Source organism: Ictidomys tridecemlineatus, chromosome 9, assembly GCF_052094955.1.
Source record: "Ictidomys tridecemlineatus isolate mIctTri1 chromosome 9, mIctTri1.hap1, whole genome shotgun sequence".
NCBI classification, from domain to species: domain Eukaryota; kingdom Metazoa; phylum Chordata; class Mammalia; order Rodentia; family Sciuridae; genus Ictidomys; species Ictidomys tridecemlineatus.
In genome coordinates this window covers 29819396-29834410 of record NC_135485.1, presented here as the reverse complement: position 1 = coordinate 29834410, position 15015 = coordinate 29819396, and the positions used below count along the sequence as shown (strand labels likewise).

General features: G+C 39.8%; 1 protein-coding gene and 1 long non-coding RNA gene across 2 annotated transcripts in view; one reads left to right on the top strand and one right to left on the bottom strand.

Annotated features, from left to right (window-relative positions):
* LOC144366656 (uncharacterized) overlaps nucleotides 1-9483 on the bottom strand; it is a 40529-nt gene extending 31046 nt beyond the window's left edge. The window contains exon 1 of the long non-coding RNA XR_013425762.1: nucleotides 9276-9483. This is a non-coding gene — a long non-coding RNA (uncharacterized LOC144366656). The remainder of the gene's footprint in view (nucleotides 1-9275) is intronic.
* Nucleotides 9484-9611: 128 nt separating this feature from the next.
* Nucleotides 9612-15015, top strand: part of Ugdh (UDP-glucose 6-dehydrogenase) — a 28002-nt gene continuing 22598 nt past the window's right edge. Inside the window, exon 1 of the mRNA XM_005319925.5 lies at nucleotides 9612-9863. The gene's annotated coding sequence lies outside the window, so the exon portion shown is untranslated. The remainder of the gene's footprint in view (nucleotides 9864-15015) is intronic.

Sequence of the window (15015 nt, the reverse complement as noted above, 5' to 3'; positions counted from 1 at the left end):
CTGGGAGCAGAAAGAGAAGGATTATTGAAAGGACTGGGAGCAAAATATACATTTCAAGGTCATGCTCCCACTTACCTACTTCCTCCAAATAAGCCTCGCATCCTAAAGTTTCCACCACCTCCCAAAAGCCTGGTAAACTAGGAATCCTTCAGTGGATTAACCCATTGATGAGATTAGAGCCCTCGTGATCCACCTCCCCCCCCAGCATTTTTTTAATTTATAGCATCAAGTAAATACGTGCATGTCTGTTCTTTTATTTTTTTATTAGTTCTAATCAGCAGAAAGCTTTTTGATTCATTGTTCATAAATGAAGCTCCCCTTTCAATAAATAAGCTTTCCAGGGACATTTCACATCTAAACCATGACAAGATTTTTTTTTTTTTAAACTACAAAGAGCCCTGTATTTCACAGAACTCTATTTGCGCCCATCCTCCATAAACTTGTGATACTCCTGTCTCAGCCTCAAGGCTTGCTAGGATTACAGACTGGTGTGCACCCCTGCACTCAACAAGACTTTTTTTTAGGGGGAAGGAGGTACCGGGGATTGAACTCAGGAGCACTCAACCACTGAGCCACATCCTCAGCCCTATTTTGTATTTTATTAGAGACAAGGTCTCACTGAGTTGCTTAACACCTCACTTTTGCTGCGGCTGCTTTGAACTCATGAGAATGGTACCAAGAAGTCAGTCTAGGGTTATGGCTCAGTGGTAGAGCCTAACACACATGAGGCACGGGATTTGATCCTCAGCAACACATTAAAAAATAAATATATTACAACTAAATCTATTAAAAAGAAAAGAAGTAAGGTCTGCATCTTTTTTTTTTTTAGAGTGAGGGTGAGAGAGAGAGAGAGAGAGAGAAAGAGAGAGAGAGAGAGAGAGAGAGAGAGAGAATTTCTTAATATTTATTTTTTAGTTTTCGGCAGACACAACATCTTTGTATGTGGTGTTGAGGATCGAACCCGGGCCACACGCATGCCAGGCAAGCGCACTACCACTTGAACCACATCCCCAGCCCCAAGGTCTGCATCTTATAGGATCTTGGAAGCCAAATATGGACTCTGGACTTTATTCTGTACATAAAAGAAAGCCATTGGAGCAGGGGGTGGAGATTATATGATCTGATTTGTGAATTTATAATCACACTTTGATTGCTATATAGATGAATTGTATGAATCCATAGAAGAGCAAAGGGGCTGGGGTTGTGGCTCAGTGGCAGAGTGCTTGTCTAGCACATGTGAGGTGCTGGGTTTAATCCTTAGCACTGCATAAAAATAAACAAAATAAAGATACACTGTCTATCTACAAGTACCAAAAAAATTAAAAAGAAAAAAGAAAAGTGGCAAACCTTTTGGAGTTCAGATAAAAGTTGTTAATGGCTTTGACTAAGGTTGCGGAACTATGAATTATAAGAAAAGACCAGATGTGAGATATATTTTGGAGATAGAACCAACAGGTCACAATGATGGCCTAGTGAAGAATGAAAGGGAAGAGAGAACAAGAATGATATCTAGATTTGGGGCCTGAGCAACTGTGTGGAAGCTGATACAAGCTGAGATGGGAAAGTTTCATGGAAAGAGACTGAGGGGTTAGAGGAGAAAACAGGAAGTAAATATAAGTTAGAACACAGATTCACTTGCTGGAATAAAAAGACCCCATGACTTAAACTAGATAGACTTAAGTTCTCTTGCATGTGACAGGCCAAGAATATAAGTGATCTAGGGCTGAAATGAATCCAGATTCTTTCTACCCTGGTTGGTTCTCTACCAACCCCTAGAACAGTGCTTCCCAAACTGCTGTACGTTCCAGCCAATGTTGCCCTTCTATCATGGTCAGTGCACAAGCACCCATGGGGTTAGTGCTCCAGCCGAAGGTGTTGTAGGGAAAGGAGACATGGTGAACCTGCCTCAATGTTTGTTTGTTCTGGAAGCTGTGCATATCCTTTCCATTCATATCACCTTAGCCAGAACTTAGAACTTCAGAACAAACCCAAAGGAGGCTGCACAATGTAATTCTCATTCTGGGAAACACTTGCTCAGCTAAAATTTAGGAAATCTATTACTAAAGAAGAAAGTGACTAGTGTCTCTTTCAATAATTCAGTGTTGGCTATGATGATTTTGTAGTGCCAGACATCCAAGTGGAGTAGGGAGTTGGATAGAGACATGTGGAGCTAAGCATCCATCATAAAGGGAGAGAAAATTTAAGAACCAAAAAAAGTTAGATGGTATTTGAATCTCAAATGAGACAAAATCATTTAAGGAGAGAGTTAAGACAGAGAAGAGAAAAAATAAATCCCTCGACTGGGCCCTGAGTTGCTACATATGTACAACTCTGGTAAGGAAGAGGAGCCAAACAAGTAGACTTAAGAAGAAATGGCCAGTGAAAGAAAAGAACTATTAGAGTGAATGTCTTGGGAGCCCAGAAAAGAAAGCAAATTTCCAAAGGAAGGTTTAACTTTGTCAAATTCTGCTGGGAAATCAAATAATGGGGATAAAGAATAGAGTATTGGGCAGAATATAGCTCAGTGGTAGAGTGCCTGCCTAAAACATTTGAGGCCCGGGTTTGATCCCCAGCACCACATACAATAAATAAATAGAATAAAGGTATTGTGGGCTTGGGTTGTGGCTCAGAGGAAAGAGTGCTCACTTAGCATGTGTGAGGCACTGGGTTTGATCCTCAGCACCACAGAAAAATAAAAATAAAGGTATTGTGTCCACCTATAACTAAAAAATAAATGTTTAAAAAAAATAAAGGTGTTATAAAAATATTTTTAAAAAATGATAGAATATTTTGTCTGGTGAACTTAATAATTGTGTCAGTGGAATGATGGAGATGAAAACCCAACTGGAAGAGTTAGCAAGAATTAGTACTGGGATAAGAAAGGAGAGACAAGGGCCGGGGATGTGGCTCAAGCAGTAGCGCGCTCGCCTGGCGTGCGTGTGGCCTGGGTTCAATCCTCAGCACCACAAACAAAGATGCTGTGTCTGCTGAAAACTGAAAAATAAATATTAAAAAATTCTCTCCCTCTCTGAAAAAAATTATAAAAATAAATAAAATGTGTCATGTCTTTAAAAAAAAGAAAGGAGAGACAATACAAGCAACTCTTTGGAGGAGTTTTACAGTGTATGAGAGCAGAGGACAGGTAGTCATTTGAGTGATATATGGACATAGTGTGGGAAAGAGAACTTTTTTTTTTTTCATTGTTGTTGTTTCATTAAGATGGAGGATAAAGTGTTTTCAGAGAAGTCAGGAATACCACTGAGCTTTGTCCGTGGAGCTCCTCTTTGTGTCTGTCCTGAGCACCACCATCATTGTGTCTTACAGGACTAGTTGCTCTAAGATTTCTGTGTTCTTGTCAAAGCTCCCTCACCCTCACCTTCCCATTCTCCCACTCTATTTATGACCTCACTGTGATAATGTGCCTTAGAAACAACCTACTATCAGGATTAAGACTATCATGTCCTCATCAACTCTGTTTATATTAGCAATCACTAGAAGATCCGGATTCCCAGCTTGGTGTGTATGTGTGTGTGTGTGTATTTTTCTGTGGATTTAATCCAGGGGTGCTCTAACACTGAACTAAGCCCCAGGCTTTTAAAAAAATTAATTTTGAGACAGGATCTTGTTAAATTGCAAGGCTGACCAAATTTGTGAACCTCCTGTCTTAGCCTACTGGGTCCCTGGGGATTAAAGGCATGTGCGCCTTTCTACAAGGTCCTGTATATCCCCTAAACTTACTGATGCCCTTTTCCTCATGTCCCAAATCTCCTAAACTCAAGAGCTATCATCAGCAAAACCTGGTATCTTCAACCTTTGTTTGAACATTCCCTTTGGTCAAACCTGCTATCTCCTAAGGGGATTAACTCTTTCCCATCACCCTCTTTAATAGGAATTGTTCTCTTTCTCAGACTCTCTAACCAAAGAATGTAAAGATGGAATGAGCATCCTCCCAATTTCTCATTTGGGCTGTCAGACTGTCTATTATCCCTGTCTCCTTTTCTAAAATTCTCCAACACTTTGAAGCTCATGCTGTCAGAGATTTCCAGATGATATCCATCTTCTAACATTCATCTACAGACCTCTGAATCACTCCTCATTTCTTTGAGATTTTAACTCTGGAACTTCTGCTCTTCTTTTCAATACTCTCCCTATTGTGATTATTGGTGCTATCAATATCCAAGTAGACAATTCTTCCAATAATCATTTCCCTGATCTCTCATTCAATAAACTTGTTTTCACACTACTGCTACTATCCACTCCTATTAGCATATCCTAGACCTGTAACTGCTAACATTTTTATTCATATACTCCCAAAAGAATTGTGAAAAATCACATATTCATGCTACATATTATCTTGCACATTCTTTTTTCATTTTAGAAATGTAATGCAAACCATTTTTGATGTTCTCCTATAATAAAGTTTCTTATGTGTTCCTTCTTTTTCCACCTCAATTACCAGCTTAACTAAACAAACTTTTGGAGACATTTATTTTTCCTCTTTTTGGCCAAAATACACAGAAGACAGAAAGAGCCCTAAGTTTTGACTCATGTGTTTTCCCCTAAACTCATCTGGCTCCATCTATAAACAAACCACTTATCTCTGCTTGTCTTAACACAATCTTTGGGTAAGGCCACTAGTGTCAGCAATACTATTATGCAGAAATTTACAAAGGATTTTATAAGACTACAACCAAATTGATTAGCTCAAAGTAGAAAGATAACTATAATTCCAGTTCCTGCTCAGAGTGTCAGAATCAACATGACTATACGTCTTGGAAATTTGAAGAATGTCTCCGACTTCAGCCAATGGTGTGCACATTTAAATTTGGCATTTACTATGTTTCTAGGACTAATTTTGTTAATAAAAAATAGAAAATATTAAACATTATATAAGGGGAAGATAAGTGGAAAAATGATTCATCATAATATTGAAGGCTGGGGTAATACAACTCAGTGCTAAAATGCTTGTCTAGCAGGTATGAAGCCCTGGATTTGATGTCCAGTATAGAAGAGAGGGAGAAAAGAGAGGGAGAGGAGGAGGGGAGGGACAGAGAGATTGGATATAAGTTCAAATGTTTGTCAAGTTGTTTTTAAAACAATCAAGGTCACTAATTTTGGCATCTTCTGTTTGACATTCAGACCCTACCAACATAAACCAAAATTTACTGTTCTCTTCCTTCCTTCTGCAATTGGATATCAAACCCAGAGCCTGTGCATGCTAAGCACAAAATCTTCCCCTAAACTTATACCCTCAGTCCCCCAAATGTTCTGTTGCTTACTCTGAACTTCACCCTTAACAAAAATATGCATCAAATTTGAGGATCTTTGTTTACTCATTATAGGTGACTTCCTTAAAACCAGAACTCAGTAATATCACTTTGTTTGGCACCAGGAAGAATTTTCCACCTGGGTAATAGATCATAGTCATGTTTTGTTTGTTTGAAAGGTAAGCCCTTCTTTTGTGAAATGGGCTGTTCTCAGATCAGTTTTAGAAAAGGGTACCTGTGGAATTTGAGAAACTGGAAATTAGGATTCTTTTAACGATATTTGTCCAAAATAAAACTAACCTTTACTGTCAGAATTCAGGAAAGTGTCATCCTTGGTGTAACATGAAGTAGCAAGGAAGGATATTATCAAAGCCTTTATTACTTTTAATCCCCAATCATTTCTTGAATCTGTTATTTCTCTAAATCTCCACTGCTACTGTCCTAGACATGCTACCTTCAATCAGATGACTGTAATTGATAATCCCACATTCACTCTTTGTATTCCTCTAATTATCCTCTTCATTTCTTTCTAGTTAATGCCTGTATTTCCTTTAGAAATCATTATAACTTGAGGAAATATCTATGATCTACTATGCTAAATATTATATACACCCCTTTGACTACCTTTCTTTTTTTATGTTTATTTTTTAGTTTTATTTGAACACAATACCTTTATTTTATGTATTTATTTTTATGTGGTATTGAGGATCAGACCCAGGGCCTCACACGTGCTAGGTGAGCATTCTACTGCTGAGCCACAACCCCAGCCCCCATGAGCACCTTTCTTTTTTTTTTTTATTTATTCTTTAAATCACTTTAATATTTATTCTTTAATCATCGGCAGACACAACATCTTTGTATGTGGTGCTGAGGATTGAACCCGGGCCGCACGTATGCCAGGCGAGCGCGCTACCGTTTGAGCCACATCCCCAGCCCAATGAGCACCTTTCTTTAATAAAATTTTTATTTTTTGGAACTGGGGATTGAACCCAGGGGTGCTCTACTATTGCGATACATCCCTAGCCTTCTTTTTTATTTTGAGACTGGGTCTCATTGAGTTGCTCAGGTTTCAATACTGCAATCCTCTGAAATTTGCAATGGTCTGGAACTTGCAATCCTCCTGTCTCAGCCTTCAGAATTGCTGGGATTACAGGTGTGCACCACTGCATCATTTAGTAGTTTTAATTTTACATTTTTCTAGATGATTGTTTGATGTTCCCCCATAGAGTAAAATTTACAAAGGTGGGGAACACATCATCCTTTACTCACAATTACAGTCCCATTAAATAGCACAATCATACCATGTAATCAACAATTGGGGAAAATACTTGTTTCAATGAATAAATCAATGGTTTTTAAATTCACACATGCTAAGCAAGCATTCTACCACTGAGCTATAACCCCAGCCCTCTTTGTTGTTTTTTTTTAAATAATAATTTTCAAAACAGTCAACAGAATCTCAAATTAAATTAGAATATCAATACTAGCTAGAATGGGTTCCATTCTCAGCACCACATATAAATAAATAAAATGAAGGTCCATCAACAACTAAAATAAGAACCCATTTGTAAACTGAAATCCTACATGAAAGGGTTACCTATAAAGAAGATAAAAGTAGAACAGCTCTGATTAGAAGGAGAGGGATAAGAGAGACCCAGAGCCCTGCATTTAACCTTCTACTTCTTCTCTTTTCTAACAGACTCTGACAAACCTCCAGAGAAATTTAAGGCTCTATGAAACAAAATTTGAAAACTGGTTTGGGGCTGGAGGTATAGCTCAGTGGTAGAGCATGTGCTTAGCATGTGTGAGACCCTGGGTTCAATCACCTGTACCACAAAAACAAAAAACAAACAAACAAACTACATCAGCAGTTCTTAAATGTTTGGTCTCAGAAATCTCAAGTTTAAAAGCTAAAGACTACAAAAAGGGTGTTTTGGATGGGCTGTATCTATTTACCATATCAAAAATGAAAAGTGACAAATTATGAAAAATATAAACTCCTTTAAATCAACAATAACTATACATGTTAATATAAGTAGCATGTTTTATGCAAAAATCACTATATTCTTCAAAAATATTTAGTAAGAAGACTGACATTGTATTTTTTTCTAATCTCTAATATCTGACTGAAAAGACAGCTGGATTTTTATTTCTGCTGCTGTATTTAATCTGTTACAACACAATATAACCTCTGAAAAATTCCACTGTACGCTTGTGAAAGAATGAGAGTGAAAAAAGCAAATAGTATATTATTATCAAGAAGATGTTTTGACCTTGTGGATCTTCTAAAAAGGCCCCGGTTACTGTTAGGGAACCCCTAGTTTAGAGTTTGAGAAGTACTGTCCTAGATTCAATGGTCCATTCTAGCTAATATTGATATTCTAATTTAATTTGAGATTCTATTGACTGTTTTGAAAATTATTATTAAAAAAACAACAAAGAGAGCTGGGGTTATGGATCAGTGGTAGAATGCTTGCTTAGCATGTGTGAGGCACTGGGTTCCATTCTCAGCACCACATATAAATAAATAAAATGAAGATCCATCAACAATTAAAATAAATATATATATGTACACGCACATATATATGTGTGTGTGTGTGTGCAAAGAATGTGAGGTGAACACTATGCAAAAAAATATTTTTTTTTATTGAACCCAGGATCTCATACTAAAAAATGTTGTCTTCAAAATAAAGGGAAGAATAGGTTTATTCTAACAACAAATTAAATCAATGCTAAATTCAAAAAGATACCTCTACTATATTATTTGTCTCATGCATTGCAGTGGCTTGTAAGCACGTGAGCTTTGGAAGAATGAACTGAATCAGTCCATTTTGCATCTTCTGCCTTTAGGATAGTGTCTGACCCATAGTCAGCCCTTAATAAATATTTGTTGGATGAATGAACTGCATTGAATGTACTAACCCTACATAGTCTATCACACTTTCTACAATTTGCAGCAAGTTATAATTAACATTCAACAATTTTCTTAAAGTTATCACCATGATCCCATTAAGACAATCACAATCCACATGATACTTTAATGTACCTTCATAAGTATAAGTTGGTTTTTTTTGGGGGGGGGCACTGAGGATTGAACTCAGGGGCACTGGACCACTGAGCCACATCCCCAGTCTTATTTTACTTAGAGACAGGGTCTCATGAAGGGATCCTTCATAAGTTTTTAATCACTCTCCTCATGAGTTACAAGTCATGCGCTGCATTAACTCTCACAACAGTCAAGGACTGACCCCATACAGGATGATAGTCCTGTAAGATTATATTGCCTACTGACACAGCCGGCTTAGTTTGTCTAAGTACACTCTATGATGTTTACACAATGAAAGTGCCTAACGACACATTTCTCAGAAAGTATCCTCATCGTTATCGGATGCATGACTGTATTTAAAAACCACTTTCGACTTCCAAGTACAGATTACGTCACCTGATGTAATTCATTTAATTAGGGAAATAATAATAAAAAAAACTATGACTATGCTTGATTTTTTTTCCCTTCTAAGATTTGAGGCTTAAAATGATCTCGGAGTAGCGAAAGAAACAGGAACTGCCCTTCACGTTAAGAGTGGGCGGGCTCCATACTTTAATTTTCCTCTTTCTCAGACACTTACACATTGCTTACTGCCGGCTATGTATCAGGCACAGACACCCCAGGTTCTGAGTTTGGCTGTATGGAAAATTCGCCTGGAGGGCGTGGGTGTCCGGCTCCGCCTGCCAAGGACCGGGCGGGGACGCTAAGTGGTCCAGTCATTACGGAACTCAGCGCCTCCTTCCCAGAAGCGGCGGTCGAGCGGGACGTGACTAAACTTTGGGCCGCGGGCCCAGAGGGCACAGCAGACCCAGGGCCTGGAGGGTGTGGAAGGGGAGTAACCCACCCTCTGGGACCACGCCACACGGTCTAGGAAGCTGCACAGGAGGACAGCGCTCCAGCAGTAGGGGAGACCGGAAAGCGGGCAGGACCTTCCGGTCGCCTGGGCCCGCAACACTCTTTACCCCTTCCCGGAGTCCTCGGCAGCCTACTGCTTGGCTGACACAGTCTCCCGCTTCAACGCCGACTGCCAGTACAGCGAAGCAGGGGCAGAGGGTCGGCCTCCCGACTATCCAGAAGACAAAAAGAGCACTAAGCCTCCTACACGTAGCAGCCTAGACCCGCCGCGCGCTAGCACCATCGCGGGAGGGGTGGGGCCGCTGAGCTGGCCTGTGCGGATTCGCTCAAGCTGTCGGGGGCGGGACCTCCCGCCCCGCCTGGCCCCGCCCCTGCGCCCTGCTGGAAATCGGGGCCCTGCCCTAGGCCTCGTGCGGCGGCGGGAGGTGGAGCAGGCTAGCGGCTGAGGGCAGAGTACAGGAGGGCCTGGCTCTAGGGGAATGAAGCCTCCGCCTTCTCGGGCAGAAGCCTTTAAATACGGGCGCTGGCCCGGGACTCAGGGTGCGGCGTCTGGCAGCCTGAGGGAGGGTCGTGCGCTGGAGGGAGATCAGGCGGAGTAGGTTGCGGGTGCAGAAGCTGCTGCAACCAGGTCGGGAGAAAGGTGCAGTCCGAACGTTCGGAATAGAAGCGGCCGCGGAGCTCGGGGCTTGGAAGCGGTAAGCGCTTTTCCCCAGCTAGCCCCGCCGCCGGGTCAGGATGCTCCCGGGTCGCGGATGGACGTGGAGGGAGCGGGGCGGGGTGTGTGCGCTGCTCCAGGTCTCTAGCTGCGCTGGGTCCTGGGCTGCCAGTCTCTTTGGCTCCGGGCGGGAATCGCGTTTTGTATTTGCTTCCCTGGAGATGGGATAGCCTTACTCAAGATTCATGCGCCTCTAAGACTCTTCTCTTTCTGCTTTTATCCACTTTCTGGCTGGATGCAAACGAGATTTTCCCCTCCGCTTCTGAAAGCCGAGCGTCCACCGAAGGAAGCGGTCCTTTCAATGGGGACCTCAGTTTGGTCTGAGTCTAGTCTTTTGTTTGGGTTTAGAGTATGCTCACCTGGGGGGACTGCCGCTATTTTCAGGCCGCCACTTGAAATCAAAGAGAAACGAAGTCGGAAAACCCCTTTGAAGGCAAAATCCCAAGACATTCTATCGTGATGGCTGTGTAGGCTGCCTGCAATCCATTGTTGACCGCTACACATATAATTGTACTACTTCTTGTCGGGAAAGGAGCCTTTCCTGCTTGCTTCAGGAGACCATGTTTGTGTGAGATCTTGAAAAAATTGTACGTCCTACATATAAGAAGATAATTAAGTAGAGTTGAGATTTCTGATACACAGAAAGAGGGATTGACTGGTAAGCAGCTATTCATGATATTCAGAGAAGTAGCTTTCCATAGACTGGCCTCAAAGACACAGTGAGTCTTTGAGTTTCTTAAAATCCCCTAAGAATTGGAGAACAGTAGTCTGGTCTGTTACTTCAGAGGGGTTCTGAAAATGAAAGAGCCAACTGTCTGCTCTGAGATGTGCTTTTTTAGTACACAGCATCTAGTTTAAGGTAAGCACTAGAAAACCTGGTTGAAAGGATCCCATTTTCTTTCATTCATGTTCTCCTTTCTCTAGCATAAAATCTATACCTGATAAGTATGCTCCATCTTCCTCTACTTGTTAACACAGATTTGCAAAATGCCCTTTAGAGATAATGTTAACATTTTCTCACTGGTTAAATATTTTTATTGGATCAATATCTTAATATTTAATTTCTGGAACTGAAAATGAAATGTGAAGTTGAGAATTCCATCTTTAAGGCCCATTGTTTAGCTCCTGGTTATCTATGAAGAGTACTGAAGAAGGCTGTGGGCAGAAGGATTATATTTTATTTAAATTGCACTGTGGGGCATTTGTTATTTGTTAGTGACATCTTCTAGGTTGAAATGTTTATCTGAATTTATGAAATTTTTACATGAAGAGTAGTTTTGGAATGGCTTGGGTGTTGCAACTTTCAAAATACAAAGGTGAGAACTCATTTCAAAATGACCTATTCAGTAAGCAAATATCATTTTTCTGATAGCATAATAGAGGACCAGAGGATACCGACAAGTAGAAATAGAAAATGGACTCAGAAAATGTTATACAAAGTGCATCACTAACACTGTATCAACCTCCATATTAAAGTTTATTGAGGATGTCATTGAAATTTCAAGTGATATTTATTTGGATTTGTACGGATTGTTCATCTGGCTTTTTCAGTAATTTTCCCATTATCATATACAAACCAAATTACATATGAAGTAGCAAGAGAATCATACCCAAAATGAAGTCCTAAAACATATTCAGTTCTATAATACTGATCCACCTACCATCAATTATCTGCCTCAGTTGCTCTATGTAAGGGAAGCTGAAATATGGTCTTACAATTCAGAAAAGAAAATGGGAGAAAATGTTACTGTTCTTTAGGGTCACTAAAGAAAAAACATGGCTGGGGTTGTGACTCAGTGGTAGAGTGCTTGCCTAGCACATGGAAGGTGCTGGGTTCGATCCTCAGCACCACATAACAATAAATAAAATAAAGACATTGTGTCCAACTACAACAACAAAAAATATATTTTTTTAAAAAGGAAAACATGGTAGCATGCTTCTGGTTCCTTATTATAAAATACTGTGATTAGCCATTTAAATTAAGCTGTTTAAACACAAGCCTGCAACTTAAGAGGTCCTTGTGAAAAGTTACTTATTCAATGAAAGTTTATTGAGGGGCTTCCATTCTAGGTGTGAGGATATAGCCATGAATAGCAGGAGATAAGAACTGTTATCCTCAGGGTGCTTTTTTAAACTACGAATTCCTTAAGCCTAAGAGTTGCATCAAGTAGATATTTAATCTATGTTTATTATGTGAATGTTAACAGAACCTATCATTGTTGAGATTGAAGTCATAGATTTTGTTAAGATTCCTAATAGCTGGATGCCATTGTGCACACTTGTAATTCCAGTGATTCCATAAACTTAGGCAGGAGGATTACAACTTCAAGGGCAGCTTGAGCAACTTCATGAAATTCTGTCTCAAAATAAAGAAGCGCTGGGCTTGTAGCTTAATGGTAGAGTGCTTGCCTAGCATGTGTGAGGCACTGGGTTCAATCCTCAGCACCACATTAAAAAAATAAAAGTATTGTGTCCATCTACAATTAAAATTTTTAAAATAAAAAAGGGTTGGGAATGTGGGCTCAGTGGTAGACCATCCCTGAGTTCAACCATCAGTACAACTGGGAAAAAAAAAAAAAAAAAAACCGCCCAAATACCTCTTGGCTATAGGATTGAGTGGTAACCCTGAAAGAGTCTCTGATTCAGAATTTCAGATTATCTTTTGTAGATATTATAGGCAAACTGGTTTTAATTAGCAAGGGAGGCTAGCTAGCTGTTCGGTAGTCTTCTAGTATGTTAGTTCTTTGAAATCATCACAATTCAGGATCTGATCTCCATCCCTGCAGCTCTAGAAAGTAAACACTCTACACTCATTGGTCCCAGGTGTTGATTTATTGTAGTCTTCGCTATGAAAGACTATACTAGTATATACACTAGAATGGAAGTATTACTATTTCAGTAGGGGAGGGTTTTCTCCCCCCAGTACTGAGGATTGAACTCAGGGCTTCCGATATGCCAGGCAAGTGCTCTGTCACTGAACTACATCTCCAACCCCTGCTCCCCCTTCTCTCTCTCTCTCTTTTTTTTTTTTTTTTTTTGCAGTGCTAGGCATAAACCCAGGGCCTCCACATACTGGGCAAGTGCTGTCTCACTGAGCTGTAACTTTGGTCCCTCTAGACCCCCTCCTCACTTTTATTTTTGGTACTAGGGATTGAATCCAGGGGTGCTTAACCACTGAGCCACACCTCTAGCTCCCTTTTTATAAAAATTTAAAAAAATATTTTTGTTGGGCTGAGGTTGTGGCTCAGTTGGTAGAGTGCTTGCCTAGCATGTGTGAGGCCCTGGGTTTGATTGTCAACACCACATATAAGTAAATAAATAAAGGTCAATCAACAATTTAAAAAAATTAAAAAATATTTTTAGTTGTAGATGGATATCATACCCTCATTTATTTTATTTATTTTTATGTGGTGCAGCAGATCAAATCCAATCCCTCATGTGTGAGGCAAGCAGTCCACCACTGTGTTACAACCCCGTCTCCTAGCCCTTTTTAGTTTTTGAGACAGGGTCTTGCTAAATTACTGAAGCTAGCTTTGACTTGGGATCCTCCTGCCTCAGCCTCCCAAGCTGCTGGGATTACAGGTGTGCCTACTCCCTCTAGACCTTTTTATTTTAATTTTGAGACCGGGTCTTGCTAAATTTTCTAGGCTGGCCTTGCATTTGCAATCCTCCCATCTCAGCCTCCCAAGTGACTGGGATTACAAGTGTGTGCCACTGTATGCAGCTTGGAGATTTGTTGCAGTGTCTGGAATACATTTATCCTTTGGAATCAGTGGTGGATTGGTTCCAGGGCACCCATGAAATATCAAAATCCAAGAATATTCAAGTCACTTAGATAAAATGGTGTAGTATTTGTGTATAATCTAGGTAATTCTCCTGTATACTTTAAAAAATCTCTAGATACTTGTAGTACTTAATACAGTGTAAGTTGTTATACTTTATTGTTTAGGGAATAATAACAAGAAAATATTTTTTTTTCAAATGTTTTCAATTTGCACTTGGTTGAATCTGAATGCAGAACTATCAGATTCAGATGGCCAACTGTATCTGTGTCTCAGATCCAGGTTATTACTTTTTAGTAGCCTGGTTTCTGGGAATCTGAATTCATAAATCAGAATGGAATCAGAGCAGCCAGATGCAGTGGCACACACCTAAGATCCCAGCAGTTTGGGAGGCTGAGGCTGGAGGATCCAAGTTCAAAGACAGTCTCAGCAGCTTATCGAGGCCATAAGCAATTTAGTGAGACCCTTTCTCAGAATAAAAATGTGGCTCAGGGGTAAAGTACCCCAGGTTCAATCCCCAATGCCAGTACTTAAAAAAAAAAAAAAAAAAAGGAACAGAGCAAAACAATCTTTGGGAAGCATGGAAAAGCCTGTTCTTGTCCCTGCTTCTCTGAAACCAGAAAAGGTCTGACCTCCAGATTCCACATCACTATTCTTTTGCTGTATTAAAATAAATATTGCATGAAATAGCATGTGGTTCTTGTTCTTCACTCCTCTTTTCCAGACTTCAGGTTTATTATTCCTTTAACACTCCCCAGCTCCCTTCAGTGGAGTAGATTTGAGCTACATTAACACCTTTGATTATTATTGTTATGTTCTGCGATGTTACATTGTTTTTAAATTATAGCCTTATGGATTGTTATGGTCTGACTTTTCTGAGAGGGACATTCAAGACTCACTTAAAATTTCTTTCCACTGTGGGAGATAAGTATTTCTGATTATTATTCCTTAATACCTTCTCCATTTTTTGTTCAACTGTGAAGATCTTCTCATTTCTCTGAATTCATTTCTTTGTCTTTATTCATTTCTTTTTCCTCTCATCTGGAATGTTCTTCATTGCTTTCTTTTTCCTTCTAAATCTTACCCAATCTTTAGACCAAGTTCAAGTTCTACATCTACCTTGAAACTTTCTTTCCTTTTCTTTTTTGAAACGTTTGTTTTCCTCTGGACTTTAACACTCATTTTGTCATTTAATTGATTATATTCTTTGTATAATTTAACCATTTTACTTAGTTGTGAGCAACTTTTTTTCATCTTTTTAACCAGTTGCAAAGTCAACCTTTCAGAGTCCTTCTCTAGCTACCCTATCTAAAGGACCCCTTTTCCCCACAGGTTCTCACTTTTTCACCA